Here is a 13,863-nt window from a genome sequence, read left to right as displayed (position 1 = left end):
TCAATCTATTTCCAGTTTCTTCATTTCTGTTTTAATAAGAAACAACTTTAAATTTCCTCTGTCAAAATGATATCAGAGTTTGGTTCAATTGACAATTCTCAGTCGTTTACTTCCATGAGAAGGTCAATGTGATCGATCCAGTGAACAGTTATGAGTGACAGCTTCTGTTTTATTCTATTACCCCCACAAAAATCGCTGTAACATTGTAGAAAAAATATTTTGTTCCAAATTTAATGCAACTGTACTGTGAAGACACCATTTAATAAATATAGACCATTGAAAATTGTACCTCTGGTTGAGCCTTTTGCGTCCAGTTTTAATCTTACGTTCTTTTTTCAGAAAGGAATGCATACTTCAGAATAATATTTTATCCTGATTGTTATGTTTTAAAATACTTAAAATTTATTTAAATGCCTAATTATCGTCACGTGAATTTATTCTACAAAGAGTCGGGAATTTTTAACCACAATTTTCATTAATTCAATTTCATTCATCGGGATTGATTCAGAGCTGATCTGAAGACCCAATGTGGATTTCAATCGTTTCTAAAACTCTTTTTCGTTTAAAAGATAAAAGGAATGTATGAATTCTTGACAGTGGCTCAGTATTTCGGTGATTACTTTTCCGTTATTTCCTCGATTGTATCTATTCTCACAGGCGAATTCTCAGCGCTGACTGCGGGCATCGAACAGTTCAGCAAAGCAGCTGTTCGTGCAGACGGCACATCTTTTTTCTGTTTAAAATCCATTAATCGTCACCCTTGTCGACTAATTGACAGCAGATACAGCACATATTTTAAAAAAACCGTGCTCCAAATCGGAAAATGCCTATCTGACTTTCGGCGTTGGTGAGAACTCCTTTTTTTTGACTCAGTCGGTGCGCGAGCTGAATGTAGCAATATCCAGTGAGTTCGGCTGCGGAAAGTGCATTTTGTGAAAGGCAAGTGGAAAATGCCACGAAACGGGGTAGGAATGCCAGGGAGAATATAAAGACCCAGTCGCCGATATCGAGGTAAGGTGCCCACTTGAGTGGACACGATGCCAATTCGAAAGCAAATGGGAAAGCACGTCCCTGTCAAAGGGACCATCCACCACGTCTCCCCCCCCCCCCCCCCACAATTCCAAAAGATTAATGAAACGTGGCCACGGTTCTTGCTCGGAATTGAAATACAGTAATTGTGATTTTTGTTTTCCGGTTGCTTGGATAAAATGATGCTGGCAGAGTCAACTCCGATTTGCGCTGAAATTGATGATGTGTGGTGAAACTGTATCGAAATCTGCACCCTATTTCCCCCCCCAGCATCGACCAGAAACATTAAGGGTGGGGGTGGTTATCATTTTATCGCATCTTCTGAGTCGAACTTCAGGACTAATCCGGCTTTAACCCTTGCGATTACACTGGAATTGAGCAGCGGTTGTTAACAAAAATCAGTGAACAAAAAAAAGATACAATGTAACTCTGAGCAGCACCATTAAATATGTAAATCCTTACAACGTGCTTTCTAAATGCCCCACAGTTACGACACTTGTCGGCATTTCGGAGAAATGCCGGATTTTAGAGAGATATTAACGGTACCGGGATTTCCCCTGCCTGCCCCGAGAGGTAAAGGCGCGAAGCCCCTTTGACCGCTCATCTCGACAATGATCCAAACGGGAACATTATTATTCTTTGAAGGTGGAATGAAATCGCGCTGTCGGGCAAATAACTATTAAGGACGTGTCGTTAATCTGAAATCCAACCTGTACGTTTACTGAAGGATCGAATTCAAAGGGACGGGAATGACAGCCAACAAGGAAAACTAATGGACGACAGCCCAATGGGCTTGGGAGCGAGCCGGTGGTGCCCCGGCGGGTGTGTGTCTTGTAAGAGTATCCTCCTCCCAGACATAAACACGAAATGCACGTGGACTTCCACAATACAATAACTGGCCTTCAACCCCGCACGACCCCCGCGAACAGGACATGGCCAGAGAGCCTCTGCATTTAGAGCACTGGACCAGGCAGCCAACGTTCTGCATTCAACATTTCCGGGAATCCCATGGAATTGCCTCGGCAATTCACGTTCCCTCCATCGGCGTGGCATTTAATGTTGGTTGGCAGGCTGGGAAGGTCTCCTCGCCCACATCCGTGAATGAGACCCAGACCCAATCGTTTCGCGGGGCCGTGTTTAAATAAAAAGAGACCCCCCAAAAAACTTACTTCCTCAACACAATTCCAGTTTCTTTCCTTCAAATCGTCCTGTTGGAAAGAGTTGATTTCCAAGGTCTTCTTCCGAGCTGGGACCGAGGGGGCGGGGATGAGAGCGGCGGCACTGTTTTTGTTTTGCTGTCCCAGGGTCTGTCTGCGCAGCACGAGATTGGTGAGTGGCGCTCACTCCGTGGATCCCTCTGACCCCCGGAGCCGCACTCACCTCGGCTCACGCTCTGCATCCGGAACCGCGCGCTCGATCCCCGGGCTTGCGCTCACGTTACGGGCTCGTGCTGTGCGGCCGTGGGGGGAGGAGGCTGGCCGCGCGCTTGGGCCTCGCGCTCGCCGTGCTCCCGCCCTGCCTGCTCCCCACTCCCCGGGCGGGCGCGCGCTCCACGCCGGGGCGCGCGCTTCCCCGCGAGTCCCGTTCGCGTCCGCGCTCACTCCGCGGCCTTCCGCTGTCTCCGGTCGGCGCGCAATCCTTTCCAGGCGCGCGCCCGCTCTGCGTCTCTGGGCATGGTCGGGTTGTCAATTCTTGCATTTGGGGGTTCCCGCTCAATCAACAGATAAATACACCCAAGCGAACCTCAATCCCTCGGGAACGCGCTCCGTTCTTGGGGCCCCGACGCGCTGTTCCTGCTTTCCCGTGAACGCGCAGTCCCACGCGCTCTGATCCAAGCTTCGAGCAGTGACCGGGCACGCGCTCAGCCCTGATGTTCATGCAGTGTCCGGGCTCGCGGCAAGTCCCTTCGTCCTCAAGGCTCGCAACAATTCAGAGAACCATGGAACGTTACGACACAGAAACAGGCCCTTCAGCCCGTCTAGTCACTGCCAAAAACTACCCTTTTGTCTTTCTCTCCTATCTTTCTTTCTCTGGCTTTGCATTTCTGCTCCTGTCTCTTGCACTGTCTGCGGGGTTGCGCCTTGTCCCTGTCTGTGCGAAAATTATAAACACCCATGCAAATACTGGAAGTCTGAAAAAAAAACCCAGGAAATACAAGTACTCCGCTGAAACATTCACTCAGTTTCTCTTCCCACAGATACAACCTGATTTGCTGAATATTTCAAGCAACTTCTAGCTCCACTTCTGCCCTCTAATTTAGCTTTATCTGTCTCTTGCCCTCCATTCTGTTCGCCTGTGGTTTTATGCCTTGTTGCTCTCTGTGTTTCTGCTATGTAGTTTGTACTCTCTGTCTCACTATCTCTGCATTTCTGCACTGTAATTATGCTCTGTGTTCCTCTAAATTTGTTCTTCGTTCCTGTAGCCAGTGCTACTCTCTGGCGTGTCCTCTATTTCTGCCCGTGTACCTGTTTCCTTGTTTCTGGATTTGTCCCCAGTTCACGTCTGTGCCTCTAATCTGTACTATTTTAATTTTTGACTATTTGTTTCTAGGTTTACTCTGTGCCTATTTGTTCATCTATTAGTTTGACCTCTGTCTTTGTCTATTTTTAAAAACTATTTCTCTCTCACACCCATTTTTGTGCATTGTTGCAACCTGTGCTCTGCTCCTCTGTGTCGCTTTATGATTGTGCACTCTGTTCTTGATGGTGTGTGTTTCGTTCTTCTCAACCGGATGGCAATCTGTTCCTTTCTGTTACTGAGTGGGGATGTATTCCTATTTCTCAGTATTTCGATTGGTGTTTGGTTGATCCCTGTCTCTGTGTCCACATCCTGTTCCAGTCTGTGTCTGTATCTTTGTGTTTGTCCTCTATTACCTGAATCCCTCCCAATTTGTGTTCTATTCTGAAATGCTTCTCAGCCTCTGGGTCTTCACTCCATCTGCCTCATTGTCTATGGCATTGTGCTCTCTTTCTTTCTACCTGTCTCAAAGTGTTCCCTCTATTATTGTTTCCCTAACTTGGTTTGCACGCTCTTCCTGCCAGACTGTCTGAATTCAGTCTACTTTCTGTTCCTTTTCATCTACTGTATCTGTGAGTGTGCACTGTTTATTGGAGATGTTTCTTTGTTGTCCAATAGTACTATTTTTCTATCTTCTTTTCTATGCAATGATGCTTTGTTCCTGTCTATCTCTCTATCTAGAAGTTTTACTTTGTTAATATCTGCTCTCTGTTCTTGTCTGTCTATTGTTGGGCTTGTTGCTTCCCTCTCTCTCATCTTTTATGCTCTGGTCCTGTCTGTCTCTATGTCCATGAAAATAAACTCTGTTCCTGGCTGCTTGTCTGTGTGGGCCTGTATTGTCTCTTTCAGTCTCCCTCTAGTTCTGAGTGCTCTTGTTTTCTGTCTGTGTGGATGTGCAGTCTGTCCCTGCCTGTCTGTTTGTCTATGCTGTTGCCCATGTCTTCATTTTTGGGATTACACTCTCTTGCTCTCTACCTCCCTGAATTTGGATCTGAACTGTTATTTTACTGTCCACCTGTATCTGGATTTGTACTCTATTCCAATTAGTTTAACCTCCTCCTATCTATCTGGTTATGTATCTATTTATCCATCCTCTGACTCTAGCACCTTATCTGGGTCTGTGCTGTGTTTCTTTCTGTCTCTTTGTTTCTTAATTGCTATGTCCACACCTAATTCCCATTTGTTCAGATTCTGCTCATGCTGACTCTCTTGGGATATATCCCCCTCTTCTGTTTGATTGTCTCTGACCTTGTACTCTGTTCCAATGTGCCTGTCTCTGTGTTCATTCTTCTTTTCCTCCTGCTTTCGGGTTTCTATTCCCATTTGTATCTCTATATTGGTTTGCACATTGTTCCAGTCCGTGTTTGCATTTTGCTTTTGTCTGAATATATCTAGATTTGTCCCTTTTTTGTTGTCCCTAGCTCTAGTTTTCCACTTTCTTCCACTCTGTCTCTGTGCTTACCATCCATTAAGGTCTGTCCATTTGTCTCTAGATCTGTGATCTCTTCATATTTGACCCTCTATCTGTACTCTAATCTTGTCCAGTCTACTGCCTCTAGATCCAAACTCATTTATTCTCTCTCTCTCTCGTTCTCTGTTTCTGTCTCCCCACCCCCCCCCCCCCCCCAATCTCTTTGGGGTTGTGTTATATTCCTGTCCGTGCTTTTGAGGTTTTTTTAATTGTTTGCACTCTGTCCCAATCTGTATCTGCATGCCGGATCTGTGCTCCTTTTCTGCCTGTCTCTTTGAAAGTTTGGGTTCCGTTTTTCTTGCTGATCTCTTTATCATGGGGCTTACATTCGGTTCCAATATTCTCCAAATCTTTGGCTCTACAGTCTGTCCTCCCTTGACCTTTATATCGTTGGGCCCGCACTCTTCTACTGTCTCTCGGCTTACACTTAATCTCTTCTTGTCTGGACATCACGATTTGTGCTGCCTGAATATCTCCTCTCGTTCCACGTTGTTCCTTGTTCGGCCGTCTGCCATCTTCTCCAGTGCTGACAACGGGTTCAAAACTTGCCAAGCTGATTGGTCAATAGAAGAAAAGTGAAATGTAACAAAACATATTTATTTTTCTAGCTACCTACAAAAAGAGGGTTTCCTTTTTAATACATGAAATGAATTAAATTGAGTTGGAATTGAATTTAAATCTCTGCCCTCTCTTGGAACTGGAGCATGCCGGGACGTTGAACGATTTAAACTGTTCAGAATCGGGAAAGATGCTTATGTTCAGTTCTAGGAAGTTCCCCTCTGTGCTGACTTGTGAGCTATCGAACAGGAATGTACTTCAGTTAGAGTTCCATCCAGGTCAAGTTCAAAAATATATTTGAACCGCAGTTATACAATCTGTGAATAGACTGTGCAAAATTTAAAATACCCCACAATATTCCATTTAATGGATTAAGAATTACAATTATAAATATAGATTCGGTTAGTATTAAACGAGACATTCTTCTTAAAAAGATTTTGGGAATTTCTTAATTAAACAATAATATTTGCATGTTGTTACGCGTTTGTGATTTTCAAGAATAGTTTTAAACTTGGAGAACATTTGACCCATTTGAGTTATTTTTATAAGGCTAAGGATTATAGAATAGGCGAGCATGGATTCTTTCAGGTCCTGTTACATCACAGTTCTTGCAAAATACAAAGTAAATCGATTGGAAGAGGTTTTTTCCCCCCCATCCTGGCATTGAAGAGTAGTGACTATTAAGCATTATTTTGAGCGACGAAGTAGGACTTTTTCTTTACTTTCAATTGTTTAATTATTTTTTTCCTCAATTTTAACATTATTAAAATATATTCAGCAATATTAAAATGTATTTTCATTTATGGTAATATATCCACAGTTTTTCTTTATGCCAACGTTGGCATATTTTTACGACTAACATATGTATTCAGTATTCGAAATTCGCTAAGGCGAATCAAGTGCAGGTTTACAGCACCCCTTATAATTTACAGCAAACATCAATATATGCTTGTAATGGAATGGACAAAAGGAGGAAAAAGATCATTGAACGTAAATAATGACATTGAGCCCTTCGTGCTGGACGCTCACGCAAGCTGAGCATTTATTTCTGATATCATTATGATGGGGAAACGTGGAAAATTACAAATGCATTCCTCCGGTTCATTTACAACTAATTCCAGCTTTGCTCACCAGGTATTTTCTCCCCATTGTATCCTGATGGACAACCCAGGACACATTCAGAATCCTTTCCTCCTCCGCTATCATTACATGTTGCAATTTTTTTTAGATTTTGTGCGTTACAATCTGAAAATTACCTTTCTGATGACACGAATCTACGACAGAAGAAAATACCAATTTTATTTACCATTTGATGCTCTCATGTTCACTAACTCCGTCTGACATTTTATTAACTTTCAATCTACCCCTCGTCCCACATAAACTGCTCCTCTATTGTGGTTCATCATTAAATATTCAGCGCAAGTTTCTGTTCACAGATCGTAACAATTACGAAATTCCGTGGAATGTAAAAATGATACCTTTCAGTACTTTCTCAGTGCGAGAACTTGTACGAGGCGGTTCATTCATGGCAAGCTTGCATTCAAATTGTTTCAAGTCAAATGGGTTTAAAGACATTCTAAGTTTAAAATGTCATATATGACGGCTAACATTCACTTTTCGACCAAATTGTGCTTGCCAGTGTTATTTGGCGGGAAAGGAGATGATCATCCAAGTTCATTTTCGTGACAAAGTGTTCATAGTTCTTCCACGACATGCTGAAGCCTATTTTTGATTAAACATAGCTTCAAATTATTTATGTAATCTAGGACATTGCCGCCTCAAGATTAATTACACAGAAAATATTCGAAATCTGACGAGATGATGAAAGCGCAGAAAACTGAGAGCAGGAATACACGTGTCATCTTTGAGTTTAGGAGACTAATTACTGCAGCAGAATCCTACGGGGATTGCTGCTGAGGCCCCAATTGTACCCAATCCATATGACTGATTTGTCTGAGGAAAACAAGTATCACAAATCCAAACTTGCTGATGTTATTAGGATGGATGCCAATGCGGCCTCATTGGCCTGTGAGGAGACGCAAAGAGGTTTCGATGAGGTTGCAGGCAGGCGAATTGTATGTTCGAGGACATGGCAGAGAGAATATAATGTGGAAAATACGAGGCCATTCGCTGGTAGAAAGAGAAATGAAAAGTGTAGTGCTTTTTTACATGTTGAGAGAGTGAAAAGATTGGTGTGGTTATCCAAGTTTACGGGCAGATACTGAAAGCAAATAAGACAACCGCATGTGGATCTTTATTGCAATGGAACTTGAAAACGAGGGAAAAAAAGGACATTAAACTGCACTTATAAATGGGTCTAGCCACGTCTGGAACTTTATATATATATATGTATGTATATATATATATATATACATATATATATATATATATATATATATATACACACACATATATATATATATATATATATATATATATATGTGTATATATACATATATACACACACAAAGAAGGAAATCACCAGATTGATTCCTGGGATAAGATTGAAGGGAGATTAAATAGACTGTGCCGCTCGAACTTTAGAAGAATGAGATGTTCAATAAAACATCCATACAGGTTTCCAGAGAATAGCTGTAAGGAATGTACATCCCTCGACTCAAATATCTAGAACCAGGAATAACAGAATAAAATTAATGGGTCAGTCATTTGGGACAGAAATGGAAAGATATTTCTTCATTCAGAGGTGAATGAATCTCAATTACGGAGAAATCGATAATTTCTGGATATCAAGTTTGTTAAGGAAACAGGGTCAGTAGTGCTGAGTTATGAAACAACGTTTACAGAGCGATTTGCGGCTCTGAATAGCTCACGACTGTTCTTGCTTCTGATTTTTTTATGTTAAAATGTCAATGAAGACCCTGAATTAATACACAGGATTCAATAGTTTCATGGTGGCAGATTGCCAAACAACCATTGCTAGATTCTTGTATTTTTTGACCATGGGAACATTATTCCTTCGTGGTCCCCAAGTGGCTCCCCAAGTATAAGTAGTCGAGTCTCAGGAGGACGCCTGGTCCATGGTTTCGATGGCAAGCTGGATATATTACTTTTAAATTGTTTTATTGGCAGAGCTGGTATCCATACAAGTGTTCTTTTAAGTGGACCTGAGTTCAATTCAACTGAAACTAGAGTAGCGTTCCATTTAAAACAGAGAGTCTCAAAGGGCTCTTCTCCAGGTGGCAAAATGGTTTAGTGCTCTAGCTTGTATAATACAAAAGGCAAGTTTAACAGAAGGTGTCATATTTGCACACTATATATTTTATTTATGACCATCACGGTGAATCAAATTATGTTCCTCAACTGAACAGTAGCTATCTGATGCTTTGAAGATCGGTTCAATAATACAACGGCTAGTCTTTCAAAAGGTGTCATCTTTGCATACTCGGTCATTTATTTATAACACAGAAAGTAACCCTCGTAACTTCATTGCTTAATCAGTTAGGAATGAGAATAAATACTCTCATCCATTTCTTCTGTGCCTGAGCTGAGTTGACAAACATGACCCTCGCTGAATAAAAAAAAAATAGCGCTAATTTCAAGAGATAATCTCATGTCCAACTACATTAATGCAGAACAGCAATGGAAATTGGGAAACTGGCAGTTTCACTAGTCCTTGTGGTTAAAGGTCAGCGCCTACCAACGATGAAGGCTTGAACCCTTCAGGTATTAGGACAGGTATTAGCTGGCCTTAAATCTCCAAACTTCAAATGTATTAATAGAATTGTAACAATTGGAAATCTGATTAATTGAGAGGTAGGATTATTTTTCCTGTCTTTTGCTTTAGCCGGTGATGGTTAATTTCACCCATCCCTCGCGAAATACGCAGACACTGGAATGTCATCTCAGCGCGCAATCCATGAAACCGGCGAACTGACAATTGTTACAATAACCGGATTGCCTGAGTTATCTTGCTGAATATTGCAAAGGGATAGACCTATCACTACTTATATCCACACTTGGGGGGGGGGGGAGGAATGGAACATTGAACATTATTTATTGTTGCTTTTTTTTCCCCGGGGAGGGGAGATGTTGACGTTAAGAATATCTTGAAATGATTTTAAGTTTCCGTTTAATTCTTCTCCCCCTTACGTAATGTGCGCTGGTCGATACCGCGCTGCCGGGTTCCCTTTCACTGCTTGCACTCGTGCTCGTGAGATTGATTTCAAGATGCTGGGATGATCTTCTAATGCAGTCTTTGTTCCGAGCGCCAAATTCCTTCAGTACTACCTGCAGCTGAAGTCACGGGTGGATTAGTAGACCTTGAAGAAGCAGGCATGGACTAGTAGGGCCAAACTGGCCTGTTCTGTGCTGTATATGGTTATATTTCTCCTTTGTGTGTGTGTAGGGAGAAACAGAGGGAAAGTGATTAAATGCATTTGAGAGTAATATTTTTCGAAATAAAAACAACTTTCATCGCTGTTGAAAGGGCCCTTATGCGACTGACCTCAAAATGAAATTTAAAATATCGGTTTATTTGGTGTTCTCTGCGTGGGAGATTGTTGCGTGCGTTATGCCGGCAACCAGACAGCATTAATGTGTCGAAACAATCAATAAAAGGTGATTGTTATTGTGGCCTTTTTACTTACTTCAGATAGAAAGGGAAAGAAGTGCAGACCGGCATTTCTTAACGAGTTAGAGTAAAATGAGATGTCTGCGAATTAATTACTGAATGGGAACCATTAAAGTAAAGTTAAAACTCCTATCCACTTAGTCGGATCTGTCATTTTGAACGAACGCTCACCTCGGGGTTGGAATTTCACTCAGCTTTAAAAGCACCAAGGAAACAGCGTCAACAGACAATGTTTACACGAATGTAAGATAACAACACAAAATATTTGCCAGGGGATCATTTTGATCTCTTGAACTTACTGGGGAGTGTTAAACAGAATTAAACATCAAACTGAGAGAAATCATTTACTTTGCTCTGCTTAGTCCGAAAATCTCAGCATTTCGTGGCTACGTTCCCACTCTCCATTTGTGCCCCTCCACTAAGAACTAAGAATTTAAATTACTCACGTGAGCCTTCCTATTGGGTGGCATGAAATTATAAGATTTGTCTTACCAATTCAAATAAATCTCTGCAGGCATTTGAGGCTGGTAACTCGTGGCTCTTAACAGAAGTCGGCAGTGCCTTTCCCATAACTAGGAAAGTATTAGCCATGTCGTTTGAAATGCAGTAATTTCTTAGTCAAATGTGTTAATATCTTTTCTTTCTCTCTATTAAACCCTCTTCTTCTTCTCTCTATTTATCTTTTGGTATTTAAATCAGCTCCAATCTATTGTTTTGCCTTTGTTACTAATTTATTTTTCTTCCGTGATTGCAAGTTGACCATTGATATTCCCTTCCAAGATGCCTCATCCTGGGTGGTACGCTTAGTATAATGGTCAACACAATGCTATTACAATACCAGGTTCGAATCTGCCACTGGTTTCCTGTTTTCTCCATCTGAGAGTGTTTACTCTGGGTGTTCTGGTGTCCTCCCTTGTTTCAAAGATGTAAGGGGTTAGTAGTTTATTGGTCGTATGGGTGCATTTGGGCAGAGCGAGCTCCTGGTCCAGAATGGCTCGTGAGAAAACAATAAAACAATGAAAGAAATCGTTATCAATCAATATTCCAGAAATCTGTCATGATAAAATCACACAATCTGAAGTTCAGTAAAATATCTATTTCTTGGTGGTTCTCAAAAGATGTTCTATTCGAGGAGTTTTTGCAGTCTGCTGCATGTGATCACCATAGACTCTCAAATCCAGTGTTTAAAGTCTTTATCTTGAGCAGAATTCGAAGGGTGAGCATGACTTGCTTCCAGTACAGTTCTGCAAAATTGCAGAATATATTTTTAATCGAAGTTTATATATATGTAAATCTATGCATTAATATCTATCTTCTTTTTGGCTTGGCTTCGCGGACGAAGATTTATGGAGGGGGTAAAAAGTCCACGTCAGCTGCAGGCTCGTTTGTGGCTGACAAGTCCGATGCGGGACAGGCAGACACGATTGCATCTATACAACAAAAAGTGTAAGATGAAAAATATCCTGCACAGGTACAAAGTAATTACAATGTATCCTAAAATAAAAATGAACATCGCAACTAATGATAAGCATTTTCATGCAGAAAAAAAAGACTAACGAACTTATCCTAAATCTATTTCCCCTGAACTAAACCACCAATAAAGTAACAGTAACGGTACGTTGGTGGATTGCCTTACATGTAAATAAGTTCAGGAAGAGATTATAAGAATCTATTGAATCCTATATGGCACCTATAGTTTCTGATACTTTCAGACAACTGTTTCATTCCGGGATATTTTCCGGCATTTACACGGCACATCTGCTGTCTGAAAATTGCCAACCCGGAACGGGGTGGTAGTGGGGTGGGGGGAGTCATGTCCGTAGTGGGATTTTCCCGCCAGCGGACCGTGTCCCAGCCCCGGATCGCCGCGCTGTCTGAAAGCTGCTTTACCTTATTCCGGGTCCAGCTCGGGTATGGAAGACGAGGTTGCGATGACGCGCAACATCTGCGATGTTTCAGCGGGAAATGCGACCTACTGACGCCAGAGGTAGGATTCGGATTTGCATGAAATTTGATTGTGCTCCAATGGTGGCATGATGGCTTCGAGCTGTACCGCCATTGCAATTGTAGCTGGGGATGTCAGACGACGACGACGACGCTGTGGTGTCACACGACCCGGCTCTTTTGGCCGAGGAATGCCGGCCTTCTGTGTGAAAGAGCACCCTGTTCGCCTTTTTGCAGACCTCGCTGGCTTCTATGTAAACGACCGGGTCAAGCTTGAAGCCGGGATACTGCCGAGTTCTCCTTATGGCAATTTCGCGGCATTTCTGTGGGAAAATATCGAAAGCACTTCATTGCCAAAGGTGATACTTTCTGGATGCCTGTAGGATCCAAGGCTTCAATGACCTCTTCAATGAACATTAAAAAGAAAGATCTACAGCAGAACTCAAAAGGTTCGGGACAGTTTGACTAAAATTTGTTGCTAAGGAGCAATTTGACATTTATATCACGGCAAGTGTAACTACAAATCAAAGTCAGCACTTTTAGTCCTGGGGTTGTTGAGGGTGCATAAATATAAGCTAAAATTTTGGCACAGATGATGCTAAGCAACGTTGACTGCATGATAAAAATCATTAACATAGCTAGACAATTGCACATTAATTGATAAAGATCACGTGACAAATTCCCCAGAATACATAATTTGGTGTAAGTCTGCAAATTCATTTCAAGTTTATGTTTAAGGATTTCTTTAGCTATGACCCTGATTTGAATATCTAGGCCCTTTCAGATAATGGAATTTAAAAAAAAACTTTAACTGCTTGAATTTATATAATATCTGTAATGTTGAGTAACATCTCAGTTGAAATGGCGGGGTGCTTACCCAAAGAATGACTTGTGAGAGTTTTAAGAAGAACATTGTCACGGTCCTCATGGTGTAGATTTTGAGAGCTGAGGAGTCCTCTGAGAGTTTATGAAATGCTGCAGGAGGGATGTGGCATTCAGGTTACACTGGAATCCATTCTGGTGCAAAGGTGACCTGTGTAAGAGGGGTGAGTTGCACCTGAACTGGAAGGGGATCAATGTCCAGGTGGGGAGATTTGCTAGAGTGGCTCAGTATGGTTTGAATTAGTTTGGCAGGGGACTGGGTGAAAAGTAGTCAATGAGAAAATTGAGGAAAATATAGGAATTTATGTGAGCAAGACCATAAGGCAGATTAAGTAGGGCAGGACAGGGAGCAAGAAAAATATGATAAGCTAAAGTACATTTATTTTAATGCAAGAAGCCTAACAGTCAGGTAAATAAGATGAGACACATGGGATTGAGATATTATAGTTCTTGTAACAACATGGTTGAGGGATCAGCGGGACTGGGCTGGCGGCTAAGAGGCGGGAGATTTTTGAGTCTCTTCACAATCTAATGCATCCTGGTAAAAGAGCATCAATCAAACTACAGGTAGTTCTCAACTTATGACTGTAATCAAGGCTGAAGGATGGGTTGTAAGTCGGAATCACGTCTTTATGTGGTATTACAGCAATTTAAAAAAAATCAACAAATGAATCTTTAATGAAGAACCTCAGCATATGTACAGTATTTTTTTTAAAAATTCAGTCGTGTGTGTGGGTGGATGTATCTCACATAGGTCGTAAATTAGGATTACCTGCAGTTATAGGGCGTTTTACCCAGCCTCGTGTTAAACGGGATGTTGAATTATGGGTATGGACCTTCTTGCCTTGTCAATGCTCTAATGCCCTCAGAA

At 41.8% G+C, this 13,863-nt stretch overlaps 1 protein-coding gene across 5 annotated transcripts in view; it reads right to left on the bottom strand.

Moving 5' to 3' along the window:
• The window catches only part of eya4 (EYA transcriptional coactivator and phosphatase 4), a 475,725-nt gene extending 472,896 nt beyond the window's left edge, over window positions 1–2,829 (bottom strand). For 3 of the 5 annotated variants that reach the window (XM_069887300.1, XM_069887303.1, XM_069887310.1), the window contains exon 1: window positions 2,199–2,595. The gene's annotated coding sequence lies outside the window, so the exon portion shown is untranslated. Of the gene's footprint in view, window positions 1–2,198 lie in introns of all 5 variants that reach the window. The other 2 variants (XM_069887302.1, XM_069887304.1) reach the window with 2 other exon arrangements.
• Window positions 2,830–13,863: the final 11,034 nt, after the last annotated feature.

This window comes from Narcine bancroftii, chromosome 6, assembly GCF_036971445.1.
Source record: "Narcine bancroftii isolate sNarBan1 chromosome 6, sNarBan1.hap1, whole genome shotgun sequence".
Classification (NCBI taxonomy): Eukaryota; Metazoa; Chordata; class Chondrichthyes; order Torpediniformes; family Narcinidae; genus Narcine; species Narcine bancroftii.
The sequence above is the reverse complement of the archived record's forward strand: the minus strand, read 5'-3'. Positions and strand labels throughout refer to the sequence as shown.